Source organism: Etheostoma spectabile, unplaced genomic scaffold, assembly GCF_008692095.1.
Source record: "Etheostoma spectabile isolate EspeVRDwgs_2016 unplaced genomic scaffold, UIUC_Espe_1.0 scaffold00002315, whole genome shotgun sequence".
In the NCBI taxonomy this organism is placed as follows: domain Eukaryota; kingdom Metazoa; phylum Chordata; class Actinopteri; order Perciformes; family Percidae; genus Etheostoma; species Etheostoma spectabile.
The window spans coordinates 109,267-133,290 of NW_022602882.1; the positions used below are offsets into that span (position 1 = coordinate 109,267).

At 39.5% G+C, this 24,024-nt stretch overlaps 6 non-coding genes across 6 annotated transcripts; 4 read left to right on the plus strand and 2 right to left on the minus strand.

The window, feature by feature from the left end:
* Positions 1–787: 787 nt before the first annotated feature.
* Positions 788–869, minus strand: trnal-aag (transfer RNA leucine (anticodon AAG)). Its single transcript has one exon. It is a non-coding gene; the product is annotated as a tRNA-Leu (tRNA).
* Positions 870–8,105: 7,236 nt separating this feature from the next.
* Positions 8,106–8,193, plus strand: trnay-gua (transfer RNA tyrosine (anticodon GUA)). The gene is given in 2 exon segments: positions 8,106–8,142; positions 8,158–8,193. It is a non-coding gene; the product is annotated as a tRNA-Tyr (tRNA).
* Positions 8,194–9,005: 812 nt separating this feature from the next.
* On the plus strand, positions 9,006–9,078 carry trnak-uuu (transfer RNA lysine (anticodon UUU)). The gene has a single exon. It is a non-coding gene; the product is annotated as a tRNA-Lys (tRNA).
* Positions 9,079–10,320: 1,242 nt separating this feature from the next.
* On the plus strand, positions 10,321–10,393 carry trnak-uuu (transfer RNA lysine (anticodon UUU)). Its single transcript has one exon. It is a non-coding gene; the product is annotated as a tRNA-Lys (tRNA).
* A 3,156-nt stretch (positions 10,394–13,549) lies between these two features.
* trnaa-ugc (transfer RNA alanine (anticodon UGC)) lies at positions 13,550–13,621 on the minus strand. The gene has a single exon. It is a non-coding gene; the product is annotated as a tRNA-Ala (tRNA).
* Positions 13,622–14,092: 471 nt separating this feature from the next.
* Positions 14,093–14,164, plus strand: trnae-uuc (transfer RNA glutamic acid (anticodon UUC)). Its single transcript has one exon. It is a non-coding gene; the product is annotated as a tRNA-Glu (tRNA).
* Positions 14,165–24,024: the final 9,860 nt, after the last annotated feature.

Below are 24,024 nucleotides of genomic sequence, written 5' to 3' on the forward strand. Positions count from 1 at the left end.
ATGTAATTGCAGATGAAGTATTTATATCAAAGACAACAAAAGGATACATCAGTTGTCGGGGGTCTGATTTAAAGGAAATTATACTCTTTAAAAGTGTTGGGGTTCTAGCGTTAAACTAATGAGGAAGAATTTGACATATCTAAGTTAACCAAAAGGTTTCTCTTTCAAATGTTACATCTGTATCTGTCAAGTCCTGACCATTCCCTGACCGGGAATTGAACCCAGGCTGCGGCGGTGAGAGTGTCGAATCCTAGCCACTAGACCATCAGGGAGTCACATATAGCAAATTTATCTTTGTAGATGTGAGTTTCCTTTTCCCTTAATGGAATGACTCATATTGTTTTAGGCGAGGAATGGCACCGTAGTTTTAGATGTTAAAATGTGCGCACAAGAAAGCTGAGGGATTACTGTGGGGAAATGGAGAATGACTAGGTTAACTGAAGATTTTAAATATTGTGAAAATTAACAGAACATATGAACACGTTAAACATATACGGGCATATAACATATACCTGCAGTCTCAGTCTTTGGATGGTATTGGTAGCGTATGCGCCCCGTCATAGTTACCGACAATTTTGTTGATGAATGAGTATTTCACATTGAACACTTAAGATTGGGTGTTCATTTAAAAACAGGGAATTGCCAGTAAAGATAAAAACAACAGATTCAGCAAGGAGTCACTAATGACTTTAGTCACTTCACCAAGCTATGTCATAAGAGTATAATGTAACTGATACAAATTCAAGTCAACATATGGTTTGTCTTCATCCTATGTAACATCAGCAAATGGCAGTGGTGGGATTTGAACCCACGCCTCCAGAGAGACTGGAGCCTTAATCCAGCGCCTTAGACCACTCGGCCACACTACCTGCATGTATCAGTTCTCCACATCGTGAGACACACATGGACCGTAACTAACGGTATATTTGTCAATGTCATTGGAATAAAACTTTCGCAAGGAAAAAGCCAATACTTTATTGGAAAATGTTGTCACTCTTTGTCATTTTCTCTGGCATTGTTGAGTTTAGAATTTTGTAACCAGCATTAAGTGAGTAGGTTTAGGTCTGTGTGAACATGGGCTGAGCATTTACCTGGGCTGAATATGTGAACATCTTCTATTGCATATTCACTGTAAAGAGCCATTACTCCTCCAACTGCCAACTATTGTTCCAGAGACAATAGGATATACAGTTTTAGATTGGAAGGTAACTGTCCAACACCAAGACTTCACTGAAATACCTCAAGTGATCAAAACAGTTTGTCAAAATGGGAAAGGTCATGTTTTTGATTACAAATTCCAGCACAGTTGTTCATCTACCATTCAAAAACAAAAGTACAATCATGAAACACATACTACTTAGACAGAATGAACCTGGTCAGGTGGCAATGAAAGAATTCCAGAGACGTGGACCCTCTGGCACAGCCATATTTGGTCAGGACAACACCCCCCTTCTTGATAGTGCCCTTCTTGATGTGCTCCATGCGCACCTGGTCCAGCAGTGGAACCACCATGAGGTCCCTTCCGTTTGCCCCTCCTAGTTGCTCGTAACAGAGAGAGGTCCCCTGCATCCCACTCAAATATGCAGGCAGAGAGACGGCTCATGAAGGTGGGACCAGACGTGAGATTTCTTTCGCAGCCCACGCTCACGTTCAAATTGATAAATGCCGTACTCTGCGTAGGAACGGCGTACCCCCGTCCTACGCCTGTTTTAGGTCGTATGCACATTTCATAAATAAGGGCCCTTGTGAGCACAATAAAGATTTCTTAAAGAAAGGTTTGTACTTTAGTTCTAGTTTTTTTCCAGTTCTTCTGGTCACACTTGGCACTATTTCACATGGTTTGTCTGTAGTTCTCTATTCTGTCAGGGCTTAACTCTGTCTCCCACACCTATTTTCTTTTTTGTTTCTTGTTATGTCTCGGGAAGAAGTATTGTGCTTTTAGGTCAACCATCCATCTGTACATCAGAATCAAAAACACTTTATTGATCCTTGAAGGTAGCCTCTGGAAAAAAAGGTGCTCCTTCAAGCCGGATTTGAACCAGCGACCTAAGAATTTCAGTTCTATACCTCTACAGTCCTCCCGCTCTACCAACTGAGCTATCGAACGGAGCTACCATAGCCATACGCACTTCTCATTCTGTGAATGTGATAACACGGGGCCCCCCTGGATCTGACACTCTTTAGGGGATGTAGCTCAGTGGTAGCGTGCATGCTTCACAGGTTTTTATGGTTGATTGTATGAAATTCTTTCATATTGGAACTAGTTTTGCTTGAACACTGTGACAACACATATCCTGTACTGGATATGGAGGCACTGACTATTTGTCTAATCTTCTGGATTTTGTCTATGAAGAAGGAGGCAAAGTCATTGCAGGCCTTGGTAGATAACAGTTCAGATGCTACTGGTACTGGAGGGTTTGTTAACCTATCGACAGTAGCAAACAAAGCACGTGAATTATTATTGTTTCCAGAGATAATATCAGAGAAGACCTCCTTGCCTTCGTTAGTTCCAAATTATAAATGCAAAGTCTCTCTTAAGCAGAAAAATGCGTTTGGATTGGTAGGAAATGGAGATGGGCGTTGCCAAGAGGAGGCGCCTTTTTGATTGACAAGAAATGGATTTGAAGTCTCTCAGGATTGGCAAAAATGGAAGGGAGCTTTGAGTTTGATTGGTGAGAAAAGAAGATGAGAAAAGTGGACAAATGTTCTGGGTCATGACAAAGCATCTAGGGTCAGTCTTAGCCTTTGTGTGAATACATAGGTCTCCACAAACATTGTTTTTATTAAGATGACGACCAAATTGTTAGTATTTCTGAAACTTTCCCAACCATTGCGATAGCTTTCATAGCCTCGTTGGCGCCACCCGGAACGTATTTGTCCACTTTCATCTCCTTTTCTTACCAATCAAACCCAAAGCTCCCTTCCATTTTCTGCCAATCATGAGAGACTTTACATCCATTTCTTGCCAATCAAAAAAGCGCCTCCTCTTGGCAACGCCCATCTCCATTTCCTACCAATCAAAACCCATTTTGTGCTCAATGGAAGCTTTGCCGCAATCGCAAGAGAAGATTACTCATCGCGGTAGAAAATATAAATAGTTAGATTGTACTATGCATACAATACTATGATGTATTGTGATTTATATGTTATGTGTGTTTTACTCTTTGTACAGAAGTAGTTTGTTGATTCTCTTATTTTCCTCCCTGGTGTAAAAACCTTTGTATAGTCAGTAATTTCTTGTGCTAAACAATATTTATTTGTACCTAAAGACATATTGTTTTGTTGAGATCAATAATGTAATAAAGTTGGCATGTTTATATTAATTGGCTTCATTTCAATATTATTCCAAATTATAGTGTGCACACTGCTGAGCATATGACTTGCCTTTATACACCTACTTCCCTGCAATGATTACTGTAAGACATACTAGCTTTTAGAGAAAAGAGAACTAAAAATGCTTGGTTTTACCTGTCATACATTGTTTAAAGAAAAAGAAAATTATTTATTACAAACAATACTTGTATAAAAGACTAACTTTTAATATGACCAAATATAGCACGATTACTAAATGTATGCAGTGCTAAAAACAGATATATTGTTCAAAAGTCAATCTAAACGTGATAAATTATTTGTTTAAATTGTTTCCCAACCTTACTAATATCTTATTCCTCCAAAACTTTGTTTAGTAGAACAATAAAGTTGTGGACAGTGTAACTGGATCTTCTGGCACTAGGTGGGGATTGAACCTAAGATCTGGTGCTAGGTGGGGATTGAACCTGTGACCTTTGAATCTACGTTAAAACTTCCCTTATTTCCCAGAAACATTCCAATTTCAGCAATTAAATTAAAATCTGACTTAATAGAAACTATAAAACTCTTACACTATGTGTGTAATTTAGCATCTTTCTCTCTTTTCTCTAATTTCTTCTTTTTTCTCCTTTTCCTCTTTTTCCTTCTTCCCTCCCTCTTCCCCTTTTTCCTCTTCTTCCCCCCCCTTACAGACTATCGTTCCCCAGCTTTGGCGCCTCCCAGAACGTATTTGTCCACTTTCTCATCTCCTTTTCTTACCAATCAAACCAAAGCTCCCTTCCATTTTTTGCCAATCCTGAGAGACTTCATATCCATTTCTTGCCAATCAAAAAGCGCCTCTCTTGGCAACGCCCATCTCCATTTCCTACCAATCAAAACGCATTTTCTGCTTCGATGGCAGCTTTGCCGCAATCGCAAGAGAAGACGACTCATCTCGGTATTTTTCCACGGAAAATAAAGTAAGTTATACTGGCACCAAATCTCATGAATTAAACTTGTCAAAAGTTCATGTAATTGATGTATTTGTTTGACCGCAATGTCATGTTGTTGTGCACTTTGCTAGTTAAGAACAAGCTTATAACGTTATGCTACTGTAAGCAGTAGTAGCTAGTGTATTAACGCTACGGTAACGTTAGGCCAAACGTCACCGTGACATGTTGTGCATTAAACCTGTTACATGTTCACGTAATGTATGTAGCTATGTGTTTATTGCCTGCGAAGTCATGTTGCGGTGCACTTTTCTAGTTGAGAGAGTATAACGTAGTCAACAGGATAGGCTACGTTACGTGTATCACTTTATGTATAAAGTAACATCAATATGTTAAGTAACGTCAGGATCTTAAGTTAACGTTAGCTGTAATTTAATTTTTATTTTAAAATATTATTATTATAATATATTTTATAATCTTTAGTAGCGTTAGAGAGAGAGAGAGAGAGAGAGAGAGAGAGAACTGATAAATTGATTGAATTGACATCAGTCCCTTATAATTTATATTACTTTAAGATTAGCATTCAAACGTTTACCCCAACTTCAGTCCACTGTAGTATTTGTTGACAATAAAATATAATTGTATATAATAATATTAATGTTGATAATGATTATATATAAGCCTCAATTATGACTCAAGCCCCTGTACTAGCAATGTTACAACATGCTTTACTATAAGATGAAGGTAGATAGATTTAGATGATAGAAATGAGCTATTCCATGGTCATGCCTGTAATATATAATTATTTGATTAAATCTTATACTATAGTTTTGTCTTTTTGGATACAATAAAGGGACCTTATTAAGTGTCTAACTATTGACATTATTGCCCTATTGTCCTATTGAGTTTTAATCTCAGATGGCATCTAAGGCTAAGAGGCATCGTGCCATCGGGGACGATGAATGGCTGTCCCGGCTGAGGACGTTTGCCGCTACAGGGGTCTGGTCTACTGATGCTGGGAATAGACCGGCCCCGAGGCAAAAGAGATGGCATGAGCTCTATCTTAAGGTACAGCTTATTACATATATTTTTTAACAACTAGCAACAATTAATTAATGTCATGTAACATTCTGGTGCATTTTAATTTGGGTTAATTACAGATAGAGAAGTGTCCACTCCAGCAGCGGGGGCAGATGTCTCTTTTTGGTGGAGCACAGGTCTGCACGTGTGGATTTCACACTAAGAAGGTAAAGTTAAATTGGGATTGGGATCACATTAAAAAATCAAAAATGTAAATGTATAATGTAAATAGAAAATGTAAATAGTTAGATTTTACTATGCATACAATACTATGATGTATTGTGGTTTATATGTTATGTGTGTTTTACTCTTTCTACATAATTAGTTTGTTGATTCTCTTATTTTCCTCCCTGGTGTAAAAACCTTTGTATAGTCAGTCATTTCTTGTGCTAAACAATATTATTCGTTACCTAAAGACATATTGTTTTGTTGAGATCAATAATGTAATAAAGTTGGCATGTATTATATTAATGGCTTCATTTCAAGATTATTCCAAATGATAGTGTACACACTGCTGAGCATATGACTTGCCTTATACACCCTACTTCCCTGCAATGATTACTGTAAGAAATACTAGCTTTTAGAGAAAAGAGAAGTAAAAATGCTTGGTTTTACCTGTCATACATTGTTTAAAGAAAAAGAAAATTATTATTACTAAACAATGCTTATTATAAAGACTAACTTTTAATATTGACCAAATATAGCACGATTACTAAATGTATGCAGTACTAAAAACAGATATATTGTTCAAAAGTCAATCTAAACGTTATAAATTATTTGTTTAAATTGTTTCCCAACCTTACTAATATCTTATTCCTCCAAAACTTTGTTTAGTAGAACAATAAAGTTGTGGACAGTGTAATTGGATCTTCTGGCACTAGGTGGGGATTGAACCTAAGATCTGGTGCTAGGTGGGGATTGAACCTGTGACCTTTGAATCTACGTTAAACTTCCCTTATTTCCCAGAAACATTCCAATTTCAGCAATTAAATTAAAATCTGACTTAATAGAAACTATAAAACTCTTACACTATGTGTGTAATTTAGCATCTTTCTCATCTTTTCTCTAATTTCTTCTTTTTTCCTCCTTTTTCCTCTTTTTCCTTCTTCCCTCCCTCTTCCCTTTTTTCCTCTTCTTCCCCCCCCTTACAGACTATCGTTCCCCAGCTTTGGCGCAGTGGAAGCGTGCTGGGCCATAACCCAGAGGTCGATGGATCGAAACCATCCTCTGCTAATTGTTGTGCTTTGTCTCCGTATCAAGTCTACTTCCAGGCTGTTGAAAATTAATAATGCATCTGTACCTGAAGTGAAAGGCCTCCACCTGCTGAAGAGTATGTTCTTTATGTTTATTTCATCCATTAAAATGGAAATTACAGTGCTCATACCCGCTTTAACACCCATAAAAAATATGAGCATTAATACTGTCTAAATACAGTACATGTAAATGTAAAATGTGTATGTTTAAAGTGCTTGTTGTGCTGTCTACAATAGCTTGAGGTATAAAAGGGAGAGCATCCTGCTTAGTTTGTGTCACAGGAGGTCTTAGTCTACCACTACGCTCCAAATCCCTTCAAGTCAGATTACCACAGGAGTCCTTGGTCTACCACTATGTTCCATAACCTACCCCTTTCCCTACGTCTTGCGCGTTCACGTGAGAACGAGTGCTGTCCCAATAATTTTTTTGATCGAGGGGTAAGGGATGTAAGGCCCTAGGAACCATTGACAATGAATAAAAAAATCTAGGGAGAACGCCAACTTACTTGAAACCGAGGGGGTAGGATAGACATGGTGCAACAGTTAACAATGGCTACCGCATCGACCAGAGAGACGCATTTCTGGTATTTTCGGCTTAAGTAATTGATTTAAAAAGTACGACAGTCTTGTTTTGTGTTCTATACAGTCCTGTCCATACATGCTTGCAACCATGTTCCTAACTGAAACTTTTTAAAAATAGCTAGCTTGCTTTGCTAACGCTAATTGCTAACCACTAACGTTAACATTGATTTTTACAACAGTCCCACATTTCTCTGCCTTAAATGGACTGTATACATCGCATAGACTATATATTTTAATATTAACGGTCTATGATTCATTGTTACGTGCTTTACATACACCGCCTTGTATCACACAGGAGGACACAGCAGCTGATCCACTTTTGGGCTGAAAACGAGCAGACGTTTCTTAAATCCTGTGTTCATGTTGTAGCTACCCATTCATTATTGCATTGGTACTGTATTATTGCAATCATTTGTAATTAATTCCTGTTCATGCACTTGTGTATTGTTGTTGGTTTTGATACAGGACACTGATGAAATGTGGGGGGGTTACTGGCCAACAGGCTTCAGACTGGTCAGGAATATCAGAACAGCTGTAGTTAATTTGTATGTTTTTGGTCTTGTGTGTCTTCTTTTTAGTTTTACACATTTGTGGAGAGTTAGCCAGAGTGGCTAAGATGGTGGTAGGTAGGCAGACTCAAACATTGCACATTTTCAAAGGTGATTAGTTTATGTCCATGGTCTGCAGTACACAGATAATTAACCCATCAAACTTAAAGACAGTGGCACATTAAACTAATAGCAGCAATAACAGGCACGTGTTCCTGGCAGCACAACCTCACCTCCCTCTCTCCTCCCAAGAGCACAAATCCCACCTTTTATATAGGGTTGTCAATTCCCACGCTACTGCTTCAGTCCATCCCATCCTAATACATGGTTGATCTACTCCATAACATTAATACCTAGCCATCTCTTAACCTAAGGAACTTGGTCACCAGTTACTGTATTCGCTCCCTTCGATAGCTCAGTTGGTAGAGCGGAGGACTGTAGAGGCATAAAGTTGAAATCCTTAGGTCGCTGGTTCAAATCTGGCTCGAAGGAGTAGTCTTTTCCAGAGTTTTCCTTTGGGGTTCTATAAAGTATTTCTGATTCTGATGTAGAGATGGACAGGCGACCCAAAAGCATAATACTTCTTGCCGAGACAAAAAAAAGAGGTGGGGGAGGTAGAGTTAAAGAACCTTTTTTCAGGACACACACATTTTGTCACTCATGGCAGAAATCCTGCAAACAGCTACGATGACTGTTTATCTGTGTGGATTTTAAAATCTATCTGTCAACCCCGTCTGGCCCGTATTGGATGGAATGATGTCAATTTGCTCTTTTTATCTGTTATACATAACAACCTGGATGCAACAAAGAACCCTTTTCTCCTGTTTTGTACACAACCCAAAGTTTTACAAAACAAAAGATAACTTTTACCAAAAACCTTCAGTCAGTAACTTTACATGTGTTGACAATAAAGATGCTCACAAAACGCTATACTTTCAATTGTGTTTCTCGTGCACATTCATGTCCTCTTAAATACGAAGAACTGCTATGTTCTTTATTCCCAATATCATGTCTTAGATGCTAGTTCCAAATGAAAACAATAGTTGTCAGAAGTGGGATTTGAACCCACGCCTCCAGTGGAGTCTGTAACCTGAACGCAGCGCCTTGGACCGCTCGGCCATCCTGACTGCTCCAGCAGTTTTTCAGTAGGACCGGTCTCTGGGTCCTGAAAATTGGGTCAACAATTTGCAATTATCTTTAAAGTTATGATATATAACTTCTATAACAAAGGTTTGGACACAGTGACCACTTACTTCATTTTGTAGGTCAGGAGATTGTCTTTTCCACAGGTGGCAAGTTTAGAAGCCTGGGTAGCTCAGTCGGTAGAGCATCAGACTTTTAATCTGAGGGTCCAGGGTTCAAGTCCCTGTTCAGGTGTAAAATTGCACATTCTACTGCATGCCTGAACACTTCAGACACAGTCATATCATGTGTGCTCCATGCACAATTCTTTAAAAAAAGCTGTTTTTCAAGCAGGTTATGTATCATAACAATGTTGCTGGTAAGTCTAAATGAACAATGGGCAACCTACATCCATCTTGCTAGCACCCAAATCTCTGTACTCATCTCCCTGCTTGGATAGTATGTCCAAGGACATACCACATATGTTCTATAACCCTTTGCATTGGTTTGCTACCACTCTTAAATAATTCCTTTTATTGTATCAATCTCAGAAATAACCAAAGAATGACAAATTCCATTCATGTGCTAGTGTTCAACCACCTGAATGTTACTGTATTTTCAGCATCAGTTGTGTTTTTTTTTTTTTTTAAAACACATGCCCCGTGTGAGGGTTGAACTCAAGACCTTCAAATTATAAGACTGACGCGCTGCCTACTGCGCCAACGAGGGTATGAAAGCTGTTGCAATGGTTGGGAAAATTTTGGAAATAGGAACAATTTGATCTGTAATCTCAATAAAAACAATGTTTTCGGAAACATATGTACTCACACAAAGGCTAAGATTGACCCTAGATGCTTTGTCATGACCCCATGAAAAGGGGAGACAAAAGACTGTGTTCAAAGGTTGAATGAAATTCAAGAATATGACCACAACAAAAGAAATGATAATTCAATGATGGTGGTAGTCAGTTTAATCAGTGGTGAGTGTGTGCGACCTGAACGCAGCGCCTTGGACCGCTCGGCCATCCTGACTGCTCCAGCAGATTTTCAGTAGGACCTGTCTCAAAAATTATAATATAGTAAATTAAACATGTCATGATATAGTAGGTTCTCAGTCATCCATGTCATAATTAACAAGGGAAGGTTTCTCAACTGTCAGCCCAAATATATGAAGACATGGAGACATGGAAGAAAGTCACCAGGGTGGCATTGTGCTTGACAATGGCAATACATTGCATGGGATGTGAAGGCAATGAGCAATACAGGCTAAATCCTATGGTGGGAATCAAGATCCACCAATGTTTCTGTCCACAATGTCCACCTGAATCCAGAAATGTCCCTGCCAGATGGAAAAATAAACTGAAAATTGGGTCAACAATTTGCAATTATCTTTAAAGTTATGATATATAACTTCTATAACAAGGGTTTGGACACAGTGACCACTTACTTCATTTTGTAGTTCAGGAGATTGTTTTTTCAACAGGTGGCAATTTCAGAAGCCTGGGTAGCTCAGTCGGTAGAGCATCAGACTTTTAATCTGAGGGTCCAGGGTTCAAGTCCCTGTTCAGGCGTAGAGTTGCACATTCTGCTAGATGAGTTGTCCATTTAGCATGCCTGAATGCTTCAAAAATACTTCCCAATCACTTGTGTTCCATGTGTAATTCTTTAAAAAGAATTGTGGCTGTTTTTCAAGCAGGTTAGTATCATAACAATGTTGCTGGTAAGTCTAAATGAACAATAGGCAACCTACATCCATCTTGCTAGCACCCAAATCTCTGTGCTCATCTCCCTGCTTGGATAGAAGGTCATCTGGTGGATTTTTCCTGTCACGAGGGCTGAGTGTTGTGGTCTGCTGCATTCCCCAACCTGTGTTGTGTCTTCCCTTTCTTCTGTGTGTCCTGTCTGTCTTGCCGTGAGGGCGTTCCAGGGGATCTAGAGGCGTGGCTTTCCATCTACGTTCCGTCATCCACTCAGCTGTTCCTCATCTAAACTCTGACTTTTAATGACATTTTATGAATTTTTATAAAATATTTTGTCATATTATACTGTGACTTTTATGAATTTTTGACACACTAAACTATGTTTTTTCAAAATTTTCGACACGCTATACCATGACTTTTTTTGACATACTATACTATGACTTTTTATGAATATTTTGACGTACTATATACTATGAGTTACTACAAGGCTTTGAAGACTAAAATTAATTTGTGGATGAAAATGTATTTCAAAATGAATCATTGTTTTTTTTGACAAACACACACACACACAAGCATACGCACACACACAAGCACACGCACAAGCACACGCACACGCACACGCACACGCACACACACTTTATGAATAAACCTCAGATAGTTCAACCTGTTTTATTAGGAAGTGGTTTTACACTCTTTCAAAATAAAACATTCATGCAACAAAACTTAAATAAGGTGCTCGGGTTTTAAAACGGACGCAAACAGAAAATAAAAACAAAACTGAGTTCTTCTGTTCGCCAACAAGAAATAAGGACAAAAGTCTCTGTGTGTTGGTCCTTTGATCTGTCCCTGTCTTCTCCCTCTGATCTGTCCCCGTCTTCTCCCACGGATCTGTCCACATCTTTTCCCTCTGATCTGTCCCCGTCTTTTCCCTCTGATCTGTCCCCGTCTTTTCCCTGTGATCAGTCCCCGTCTTCTCCCTTTGATCTGTCCCCGTCTTCTCCCTTTGATCTGTCCCTGTCTTTTCCCTCTGATATGTCCCTGTCTTCTCCCTCTGATATGTCCCTGTCTTTTCCCTCTGATATGTCCCCATCTTCTCCCTCTGATATGTCCCGTCTTCTTCCACGGATCTGTCCCCGTCTTTTCCCTCTGATGTGTCCCCGTCTTCTCCCTCTGATATGTCCCTGTCTTCTCCCACGCATCTGTCCCCATCTTCTCCCTCTGATCTGTCCCCATCTTCTCCCACAGATCTGTCCCTGTCTTCTCCCTCTGATCTGTCCCCATCTTCTCCCACATATCTGTCCCCGTCTTCTCCCTCTGATATGTCCCTGTCTTTTCCCTCTGATCTGTCCCCATCTTCTCCCTCTGATATGTCCCGTCTTCTTCCACGGATCTGTCCCCGTCTTCTCTTTCTGATATGTCCCCGTCTTTTCCCTCTGATATGTCCCTTTCTTCTCCCACAGATCTGTCCCTGTCTTCTCCCTCTGATCTGTCCCCGTCTTCTCCCACAGATCTGTCCCTGTCTTCTCCCTCTGATCTGTCCCCATCTTCTCCCACAGATCTGTCCCCGTCTTCTCCCTCTGATGTTCCTTCTTAAATCTTTGTGGGTTTTTCCCAACATTTTTAAAGCTTTTTTTTTTTTGCACTTCACTTTTCACATTTGTTGACATTTTTGTCTCTTTTTTACACTTAAAAAAAAATTCTTTTACCAAATGTTTTTTCTCCAAATGCTATAAAAGGAACCCAAAACTCCCAAATCCAATGAAAGTGTTAACCCAAATTTCTGATATGGAAACTTCTTTGAGACACAGGAAGCCAGTGTAAAGACTTCAGAACTGGAGTGATGTGATCCAGTCTCTTGGTCTTAGTGAGGACTGGAGTGATGTGATCCAGTCTCTTGGTCTTAGTGAGGACCAGAGCAGCAGCGTTCTGAATCAGCTGCAGCTGTCTGATTGATTTTTTAGGGAGACCTGTAAAGACCCCGTTACAGTAGTCAAGTCTACTGAAGATGAAAGCATGGACAAGTTTTTCCAAGTCCTGTTGACACATGAGTCCTTTAACTCTTGATATAGGCTGACTTTGTTATTGTCTTAATGTGGCTGTTAAAATTCAGGTCTGAGTCCATGACTACACCAAGATTTCTGGCTTTGTCTGTTGTTTTTAACATTGTTGTTTGAAGCTGAGCGCAGACTTTTAATCGTTCCTCTTTTGCTCCAAAAACAACAATCTCAGTTTTTCCTTCATTTAATTTCAGAAAGTTCTGGCACATCCAGCCGTTAATTTGTTCAATGCACTTAGTCAGTTTATGTATTGGACTATAGTCTCCTGGCGATAAGGTTATGTAAATTTGTGTGTCGTCCGCATAACTATGGTAACTTATTTTGTTGTTGGCTCATCTCCCTGCTTGGATAGTGTGTCCAAGGACATACTACATATCTTCTATAACCCTTTTCATTAAATAATTCCTTTCATTGTATCAATCTCAGAAATAACCAAAGAATGACAAACTCCATTCCATTCTTGTGCTAGTGCCAGTGTTCCCAGCCATCGCAGTAGCTTTCTTTGAGTGGTGTTTCTTGCTTTATTTTACAAGAAGTCAGCAGAAAGGTTACTTGCCAAAACTGGTTTGATAAAACATTAGATCTCTTTGGGCTACACAATTATGGCCAAGATTCTAATCATGATAATTTTGATAAATATGGAGATCACGATTATTTATTTTCTACTCCATAGTGCTGGAAAGGAAGGTTTCCACAATCGTTGAACCTCAGGTTAACATGGAATTTTTGTATTAAGTACCATAAACACAAGGAGGTCACTACAACCCACAACACTGTGCTATACAGTGTGCTCAAATCCTTCTCAATTGTTGAGTAAAACAGGACATGGGTAAAATGCAAAATTGGTAGTCACTTTTTAAGTTAAAAATGCACTTTATTGTTTTGTAATTCCTGCTGCTGCATTATTTCATTTTCTCGTTCAGAATTAGATCTCTTCTACCTCTTTTACAGTAAGGACAATAACACCTGTTGGAGATGCCGGGGATTGAACCCGGGACCTCATACATGCAAAGCATGCGCTCTACCACTGAGCTACATCCCCTGAATGCACTCAGATTTGTTGTGATTTTTTTGTGCCTTCAATATCACACATGTGGTTATTATGACAGAAACTGCCAAGCAAACACTAGCAACACTTTAAAAGGTTCAATGGTGTAATGGTCAACAGTCTAGACTTTGAATCCAGTGATCTGAGTTCAAATCTCAGTGGAACCTGTTTTTAAGCCACAGCACAGGTGAAAATGATCAACCTTTCAACTTTCCACATCTAGTTTAAAGTGAGCTTACAGGTTCAAAATGGAGCTGAACACGGAGGAGGATTCCTCCCTAACGACCGCTCACCTCTGCCCCCGCTGTCCGGTAATAGATAAAGCAGATAAAAACCTAAAGAACACTATAAAGCTTCAAGATAAAACTTACTTAAGAAGCTTCTTAATTCACGTTCAAGAGAAGGCCTGTTTCCAGCCAGACTATGAATTGATTCATGAAATCCCTGTTATTAACACATAACCAGTCCCATATGGTCTAGTGGTTAGGATTCCTGGTTTTCACCCAGGTGGCCCGGGTTCAACTCCCGGTATGGGAATTGTTATCAAGCCGATGAAGATCTGCAGCAAGATATGTAAGATGTATTACAGTTTTTCTCCATTGGTTTGGCTCATTTCTTGAAACAGAAATGACATTCTCAAAACAACATGGACAAACCTCCAAACTACTTGGCAATTGTTCACAACAGAAATGAGTTCCTCATTCATTTCATCAAATTGCAAATGCCTAAGTACATGCCTCAATGTCTCAGTACATCTTTGCAAATGATTAAGTACAGGTAGCCTACATTTAGCACAATTTCCAAGTGAATAGATCTTGCTGATCTAAACTGATTGTTGATTCTCGGTCTAATGGTTGTTCCCTCCAAAACTTGTCAGCATCATTTCATTGTATAGCCATTACATGCACAATAGTCTGTTCAATTGTCAAAATGAGTCAAGAACATAATACCATGAATACCACATATGAATCCCTTGGAACATTTGATAATAATTTTTTTTTTTTCACAGCAATTGACAGTCAAGTGAAACTAGAACTTCACTAACGAAGGAGGAGTTTTACACATCTCAGATGACCAATCAAACAGTATGTTTAGTTACATGACAGGTGCTGTCCATGACTGTGAATGCTCCCAAACATGTATAGAAAGATCTTGACAATGCAAGACCAGCACAATTTCTGAACATGGAGGCACCTGGCCAGGTAAATGAACAAGAGCAACTGCCTGCTCGAGTAGGAGGAGGTAGAGGAGGAAGAGGAGGAAGAGGAGGAGGAGGAGGAGGAGGAAGGGTGCGTGGTGGTGGAATAGGTCAGGAGAGGGAGGGTGAGGGCGCTGTAGGCTGTATATAATTTTCATTGATTTTTTATTTGTGTGTTTATATTACAGTGTTATGCTGTATACATTTTCTTTTTACTCTGATGTATAGAAGTTACTTTACAGTATGTGTGTGAATGATAATAAAATTCTGTATTACAGTATATATTTTTGTGAAATCCTATTTCTTTTTTCAGTTTTATACACGATTGTATTGTGTAAGCACAAAAAAACTGTACAGTAACCATTCGTGAGCTTAGAATTAAAGGTTATATCTCCACTTATGGTCGACATTGAGTTTTTGACACAATCTGATCCATTAGGTGTTTATTACAGTAATGCCTGTGTGGTGTTATTTTTGTAAAAAAGAAAAAAAAAAGATTACATGTAATAGATAAGGCTATAATAGAAGATTATACTACATAACGGTTTGTCAGCTGGATGTAAAACTTTGATGCTCAATATCTCAGAACTACCCTAAACGGAGATAGAACCTTACAATTCTAAGCTCACGCATTGTCGGGTGTCACCATTGTTAATGAAGGACTGGGCTAAGACTGAAAGGTGGATATGAGTGATATACTTCCATGTCCTCTGCCATAGTGACAAAATATCTAAACATTCTGACTTGCAGTGCTTACATAATGCTAAAGGGACAAAGCATTTTGGGGCACTGACTGGTGAAATGAGAAGGAAATTTAGTTTTGACACATGAGTGAACTGTTTTTGGGAGAGGTGGAGCTTTTGCATGTGAACCATGGTGTTGTGCCGAACCATCCACGTATTTTGGCAAAAGCACCAAGAGTGTGGAGAACGTCCGGTCTGTTTCGAGACATGAGCGAAGCAATTGAGAAGGATCTTTGCCATTTTGGTGGCACTGACTCTTTACATGAGAAATGAATTTAGTTTTGAAGCATGAGTGAACTGTTTTGGGAGAGATATGAGCTTTTGCAAGTGAGCTATAGTGTTGTGCTAAACTGAAAGAATGTTTTGCCAAATGATCTTAGAGTTTTGAGAATGTAATTTCTGTTTCAAGAAATGAGCCAAACCAATGGAGAAAAACTGTAACTCAGTGTTCACATCACTCCAGTTCGGAGGTCTTTACTCTGTTTTCCTGCCCCTCAAAGAATGTATTTCAAAATGCTACTGCATACACAGAACCACGGGGGGGATGGAGTCCAGGTTGAATATACACAAGTTATACTTTAAATATTGGGGCCTGTACAGGGAGGGATAAGAGGCTGATTCACAAATGCACACTTTGATGATTTATGAATGGAACATTACATACAGATGTGCATGCACACGGTTTCATAATCTGATTTATTTTAGGCTTTTAGGTGTCCGTACACTTTCATTAAGGATCCTACGCACAGTTTTATAAATGAGACCCCAGATCATTTGCATTGATCATGGTGGGTTTGGTGATGGTGATGTCGGGGCTGTTTCATGTTAAACTAAAAGGATCTTACTCCTCTAACTAAAGCGCTATCTCTGTAGGGATCCATCCCATAATGGTGTCACACACTTAGAATAATAATCTGAGTCTTTCAGCACTTTTAGTGGATGGAAACGTTCTCTTATCAAGGAGTTTTAACCACAGAAACGGCAGTAAGGATAAATCCACCAAATCAAGTCACAAATAATCAGCACGAGGCCTCATTTATTTCTTTTATTTTGTATTTAATTGTTCAGAATCAGAAATACTTTGAGTCCTACTTGCAAAACATTTAAAACAATTCAATCACTGATGTTATTCCACAAGTCGATGAAAAAATCAGCTGTTTGCTTTCTATTTTCTGATTTTGTATGACATCATCAGTGTCTTTACTTTCAGTCTGAACAGACCTCAACAGATTTAAAACCACATTCAGTCACAGAAAATATAAATGTCAGACAAAGATTATTAAATGAAATTCCACAAAGTAGGAAACAATGATGTTAAACTATAAAACACAAATAACTTGAGAGCGCACAATTAAAATGGTCAACTTCTAGTATGTTGGTATGATGAGAACTGTTTGGACTAATATACACAAATATTGAATTTGCGCTTACTAAACTCCCAATGCTCAAAGTTTAGAGTTTTTGCCAACTTTTGGGATTTAAGAAATATACAAGGGTGACAAAAAGTATTCCAAAAATTAAATTGTACTGACTTCCTGTCAGCCCCAAAAAAAACTTGGATGTTTCTAGAGATGAGAAGAAGTTTTTACAAAATAAAAAAAGTTTCAAACATGTCTACGTTTTCCAACCAAAACATCTTTAAACGTCTTAATGTTTTCTCCTTTGGGCCTTCTCCTTCCCACGGTGGGTACATTGTGGTTAGGGTTGGGTACCAAAACCCGGTGCTAGTACGGCACCGGTGCCTTACACCCGGTATCTATCGGCGAATAGTAGCGGGATTTTGGTTTGCCTTTTTCCATCTAGTTGTTGTTTTTGTCATTTAGCAACAACAATGTTTTGGACCATATAGCAATAAACAAGCCATTCTTAATGTTGCTGACTTTCTTTTTTTGTGCCCTTCATTTTTAAAATATATAAATTTAAAACTGTATTTTTAAAAGGATGGGTTCAGGCAGCGATTCTGGTGCCTAAATAGTAAAGGGTTTCTGAGGACAGGCAGAAAACAGTCCAGCTGATCCACAATAACATACATGTTGATCAGAAGATAAAGTTACTGCTGGTCAGCCTTCAATGTGGAGAGAAGATCAGAATATAACAACACAGCTATCAGGGCATGAGGAGGAGGAAACAGCTTGGCTCTGAAACATGTTCACAACGAGGCCGAGTGAATGCGCTGGTGTCTTTTAAGGTTACCACTCTGAGAAAAGGTTTTCCCACATTGTTCACCACCAGTACGGCTTCTCTCCAGTGTGAATGCGCTGGTGAGTTTTAAGGTGACTACTATGAGAAAAGGTTTCCCCACATTGTTCACACCAGTACGGCTTCTCTCCAGTGTGAATGCGCTGGTGAGTTTTAAGGTGACTACTATGAGAAAAGGTTTCCCCACATTGTTCACAGCTGTACGGCTTCTCTCCAGTGTGAATGCGCTGGTGTCTTTGAAGGGTACTACTATTAATAAAGTTTTTTTCACATTGTTCACAGCTGTACGGCTTCTCTCCAGTGTGAATGCGCTGGTGAGTTTTAAGGTTACTACTATGAGAAAACGATTCCCCACATTGTTCACAGCTGTACGGCTTCTCTCCAGTGTGAATGCGCTGGTGAGTTTTAAGGGTAAAACTATGAGAAAATGTTTCCCCACATTGATCACAGCTGTACGGCTTCTCTCCAGTGTGAATGCGTTGATGGCTTTTTAGGTTACTCTGTAGTGCGAAAGCTGCCCCACATTGATCACAGCTGTACGGTTTCTCTCCAGTGTGAATGCGCTGGTGAGTTTTAAGGTGTCCCCTCTGAGAAAATGTTTCCCCACATTGTTCACAGCTGTAAGGCTTCTCTCCAGTGTGAACTCTCTGATGAATCTTTAAATATCCTGATGTGAAGGATTTGTCACAGTGCTGACAGCGGTGACGTTTGACTCCTCTTCCTCTCCGTTTCTATCAACAGAGAAAAACCAAGAGAGTGAGTTAGTGAGGTGCCATGCTGTAGAGCTCTATCTTAAACTAGAAACAACATTTAGAGCATGTCTATGGAACATTGTTTGACTGACGCATTACCTTTCTTAATTATCTACGAACATCACTATTATGGAGTTGCAGTATGGGAAATGTAATATCCAGTGTCGGTTACTTTGTGATAAATGAACTACTTTTGATCAATTTATGTGTGGCCTATATTTTGTTGCCTGCCTGTAACAAATGGGGGATCATCTTGGATTTAAGTACCGGGAAAGTTGTAAATGTAACATATTCCCACAGAGTTTTAGCTCTCACTTTTATCCGTAGGGCTTACCGTGTTGTCTTCATGTTGCTGAAACAGCTCAACTCCAGTAAAGTAAATTAGAACCATTGTCCCTGACAGGCATTAGCAATGGGGGGCACCAGTTGACCTTTGACTTTCTGTTTTGTCGTTTTTGCTAAATGAAACTTGTATAGCCAGCAGTATTGTGTAAGTAAGTAATATTGTAGTGTAATGTGGTATTGTCCACACAAGCTACATTTCCTCAAGCATTTCTGAAGCTCAGCAGAGCTTTCTGCTGTACTCTGGAATAAAACTGCTGAGCATCACTGACTTCTCTGAAAAACACATGTTGTGGTCATGGATGTTTAAAAAAATAGCTTTGATGTACAGTTGTGTTCAAAATAATAACATCACTAACTCATAAATCATGTTTTTTGGTAAAAGTGATATTTCTACATGTTAAATAATAATAAAAGTCCTAGAAAACCAACAGTCTTGACATGCATGCGGCTCATTCTGTGGAATTGAATCTGTAATTGAAAGGAGCATGTTGAAAATAATAGCAGTGTTGTGTTCAATTAGTGAGCTGATTGATTCTGTGAAGAAACAGGTGTCAGTTATGGCAAATAATTAATCTATATCCTGTATATATACATATTGAAGGAAGGTAGGAAGGAAGGAAGAACATGTTGTGCATGCTGGTTATAGTGCATTTGACACTGAAATACTCAGCAAAATGGCTCGTTCCAGACATTGCTCTGAGGAACAGAGGACTTTGATTAAAAAGTTGATATGAGAGGGAAAACATATAAAGAAGTGCAGAAGATAATAAGCTGCTCAGCCAAAATGATTTAAAATGCCTTGAAATGGCATCCAACGCCTGACCGACGTGGGAAACAACCAAAGGACACATTGACTGGCCAACAGAGAATGGAGCAACATCCTGGGGACTGATGAGAGGGAAACTGTTCTTTTTGGGTCAAGGAGAAGCAGACAGTTTGTCTTTCCGACCCCCCTGCACTGAAATCAAGCCCCAGTCCACTGTGAAGACAGCAAAGCATGCTGGTTATGGGATATTTCTCATACTGTGGTGTTGGGCCTGTTTATCACATACCAGGGATCATGGATCAGTTCCAATACATCAGAATACTTGAGAGGTCATGTTGCCTTATGCTGAAGAGGAAATGCCTTTGAAACGGGTCTTTCAACAAGACAAAGACCCAAACACAACAGGAAGGAGCAAAGTCTTGGTTCCAGATGAACCAGATGGATGTTATGGAGGGGCCAGCCCAACCCCCGACCTCAATCCCAGAGACCTTGTAGGTGACATCATAAATGCTGTTTCTGAGGCCAACCCGTAAGGCGAGGAATTATGGGATGTATTTCAATGGTCCTGGGCTGGAATACCTGTTCACAGGTGACTCCATGCAACACAGATATGAAGCAATTCTCAGAAATAATGGTTCTGCAACTAAATTTAGTGCAGGGATTCAAACCCTGACATACTTTTCAGTTTATACAGTAACATTTGAGTTTGTAAAGAAAAATGCAAATACTGCTAATATTCCTTTGTCTTCACTTCCTGTAAAGGTAGGACACAAATTGATCAATGTTGGTCTTGTTCTGATTTGGAAATGAATGGGCAGTGTTCCCAATGTATTGTATTATGGAATTAAAGCTATTCTAATTTTTGAGCATTATTCACTTCTTTAAAAACACTTTTGTTATTCTGACACAACTGTATGTAAAGGTTTTGGATACAAAGATTAATGATTGGTGGAAATGGGGGTGGCCTAATACGACCCCCCACCATCCCTGGCATGTCTATTGATCTGCGTTTGTAGACAGAGTGAGTGAGTCTGTAAGGCGCCATGGTGGAGCGAGCTAAGTAAAACCAGAAGCATTGTTCACAGCATGTCTGTGTCTAAGTTCCACTGCTGTTTACCATGGTTTACGCTGTGTTTGTGTGTTAATAAATTTGATTGAATAGATTTTTGTGACTCTTCAGTCTGGAGTACCCTCTTTCCTTCACTCACTCCTCCTCCCTGACACTCTCCTCTTGCCCTCCTTCTTCTTCTTCTTCTTCTTCTTCTTCCTCTCCTCCTCCTCCTCTCCTCGTGTCTCGGCATGTACTCGGTGATAAGGTCCAGGTCCAGGTTGTCTTGTGGCTCCCAGTGTGTTATCCTCCACTGGAAAGGTGAGTGCAGACAGAAGAACATCTCCTCACACTTGTTTTTTAGGAAATACATTCTCACTCTAAAAATCATTCTATTATTCCTTTTTTGTATTTCTAAGGTTATTTGTGGGTCTGCAACTTAGAGTCAAAATACCAAACCTTCAACTTTGAGGGCATGATACCATGCTGACACTTATTTGCAATATGTAAATAAATTATATATCTCAGGACCAGAACACCATATTAATATTATAGACTCATACTTACTCTGAGAACCCCTTCCAGTTCAGCAGAAACTCTACTCTTCCCTTCACCACTCTGCGGTCCAAACCTTCTCCACCACATACTCCTCCTCCTCCTCCTTCACTGCTTCTGCAGGCTCCTCCTCCTTTACTGCTCCGGTCGCCAGCTTGCCGCCTGCTGAGGACGCCTTTGGTAGACCCAAGGAGGAAACATGTAGAGATAATGATACAAGGGTTAGAAGAACTAATGGGAGGTGTTAGTGAATTCTAGCTGACCATGTTTTACTAGATTCAAATCTTCTTGTCCCTAGTTTTCTTCATGACAACACAGAACGTGTGTGTGTGTGTTTTTTTACCAAATCTTTTTATGAATGTTTGTGGTAGATTTCTGCAATGTAACTGAGTGAATACTACATTATGATGTGATATCTCTTGCAGGATCAGCCACCGTCACCCTGTCCTACTGTACAACTCCACAATGTCTCTGCCTGGAGGGCTGTGCCCACTCTAAGGGCCCATGCAGTGGTCAGACTGGATGGGCAGCCAGAACACCCAGATTTCATTCAGCGATATGTTCTAAAAATGTCTGAGGTTGGTGACCAGCCTCTACCTGTTAGTGTGACCGGGGTAATCAACATTTTAGCTTGATCAACAACAGCAATGTTACATGTTATACTCTCTTAACAAAAGGTCACATTACTGGAGCTATTTTTATTGTCTTTCGTAAAGCTTTTGACACAGTGAATCACCAGATTTTGCTTAATAAACTTCACTCTTTAATTTGTCATCATCTGTGATAGAAATGCTTTCGTCTTACCTAACGAACAGGATGCAAGTTGTTAAAATATATCATGCAAAATCACAACTTGAAATCTCTGATATGGGCGTTCCTCAAGGCAGCATTCTTGGACCCTTACTTTTCTTTTGTACATTAAATGATTTCCCTCAAGTGTGTAATCATTCAAAATGTCTACTGTATGCTGACATACTGTTATTTTTCTCTCTGATTCAAATCCTGATATCATAAATTCTAAATTATCATCTGACCTTCATCTTATACATGACTGGTTGAAAATAATCATTTAACCATCTGTTCAGAAAACTGAATGTATGTATTTTTTATCTCCAGAAAATGTCTTTCTTTTACTGATCCTATAACGTTGCTAACCAAGAACTTGTTGTTTCAAAGACTTACAAATATCTTGGTGTGCTACTGATTCTCACCTTACATACCGGGAACATGTGTCTAATTTAACTAAAAAGTTAAATCAAAACTTTATGTATATAATAAGATCAGATCATATCTTTCTTCTTCTGTTTCTGAAACCTACTTACATGCAATTGTGTTTTCAACCATGTCCTACTGTCTTCCCATTTGGTCACTTACCACAAAGGAAACCACTGAACCAATAGCTCGACTATACTATCGAGCTCTCAAGATTCACTGTAACCTTCCAAAGTGGTCTCACCATTGTATTGCTCTTGAACGCTCTAAGGCTCTGACTTATGAAAACTTTAGAAACAGCCACGCAATTGCATTTTATTTTCAGATTCAAAATACCGCCTTACCAGCACTTGTTGCACCTTTTCCGACACACGTGAGACCAGGTCACCTCACTAGGTCGTCTCGCAGGCCCTTATCCCAGTTCCCTCATACAAAAACAACTTTGGTCAGAAATCTTTTTTTTATACATATACAAAGATTTGGAATGACATTCCGTATCACATCAGAACACTATCATGTATCACATATTTTAAAAAGGCATACAAACAGCTCCTTTTTAACAGTTACACTTGCACACATTAAAAAAATTGTTTTTGTATTGTCCAAGCCTTGTTTGCACTGACTGTATTTGTTCAGCCCTGCTGATGTTTTGTATAAATTTCTTTTGTCCTTATGTAACTGTATTGTGGATTTAATTTGTCGAAATCTATTTTTCTATATTGATGTCTTGTATTAATGTTTGTCCTGACGTGCTGTACCATGTTTTATGTTTCTGCAGAACAGGAACCTGCTGAAAACCAGTTTTAAACTGAGTCAGGCCCGTTTTTATATTGTAATGTAATGTTACTTTTTCTAACTTTCCTGTATAATAAATATATGAAATGAAATGAAAATGTTATGTTTGAGATCCTGTGAATGAGACATTTCCATTTTAAGGACTAAAATAAATATCTAAAAGTCACTTCATTGTTTGCATTTTTTTTTCTTTCACTTAAGGAGTTTTGACACGAGCAAGCATTTGGGTGAACAGTGGCAGACACCAGGGCCAAGCCAGTAAGGTTATATGATAGGAGAACACTGACCTGAACACGGCTGCTATCAGAGGCCCAGTCTGCTGCTGGTCTTCTGGGGACCTCGTTGCTCCGCTGCTCCTGGTCCTGCTTGTCCTCCTCCATTCCTCTCTGGTCCTGAAGTCCAGCAGATCTCCACTGTGGCTGCTTACACCGGGAATAAATCTAAAGGGAAAACATGGACTTTGGAGTTAACACACACAACTTTATTAGGTCACTTCCCCTCACACTGCTACGGTGGCCCACACGGTTCAACACACACACACACACACAAAAGATACAACACGCACACACACAAAAGATACAACACGCACACACAAGCTGGAGGAGCTGACGGCGCTGACCCGGCTGCAGAGGGAGTAGCGGGGGTGCAGCCTCGTGTGCTTCACTGAGACGTGGCTGTGTGAACTTTTGCTGCTACAGCTACATATCAGATTCAGACTGTTGTCTCTAAACTTCAAAACCAGCACCCCCATACCCTCCTCCTCATCTCTGGGGACTTCAATCAT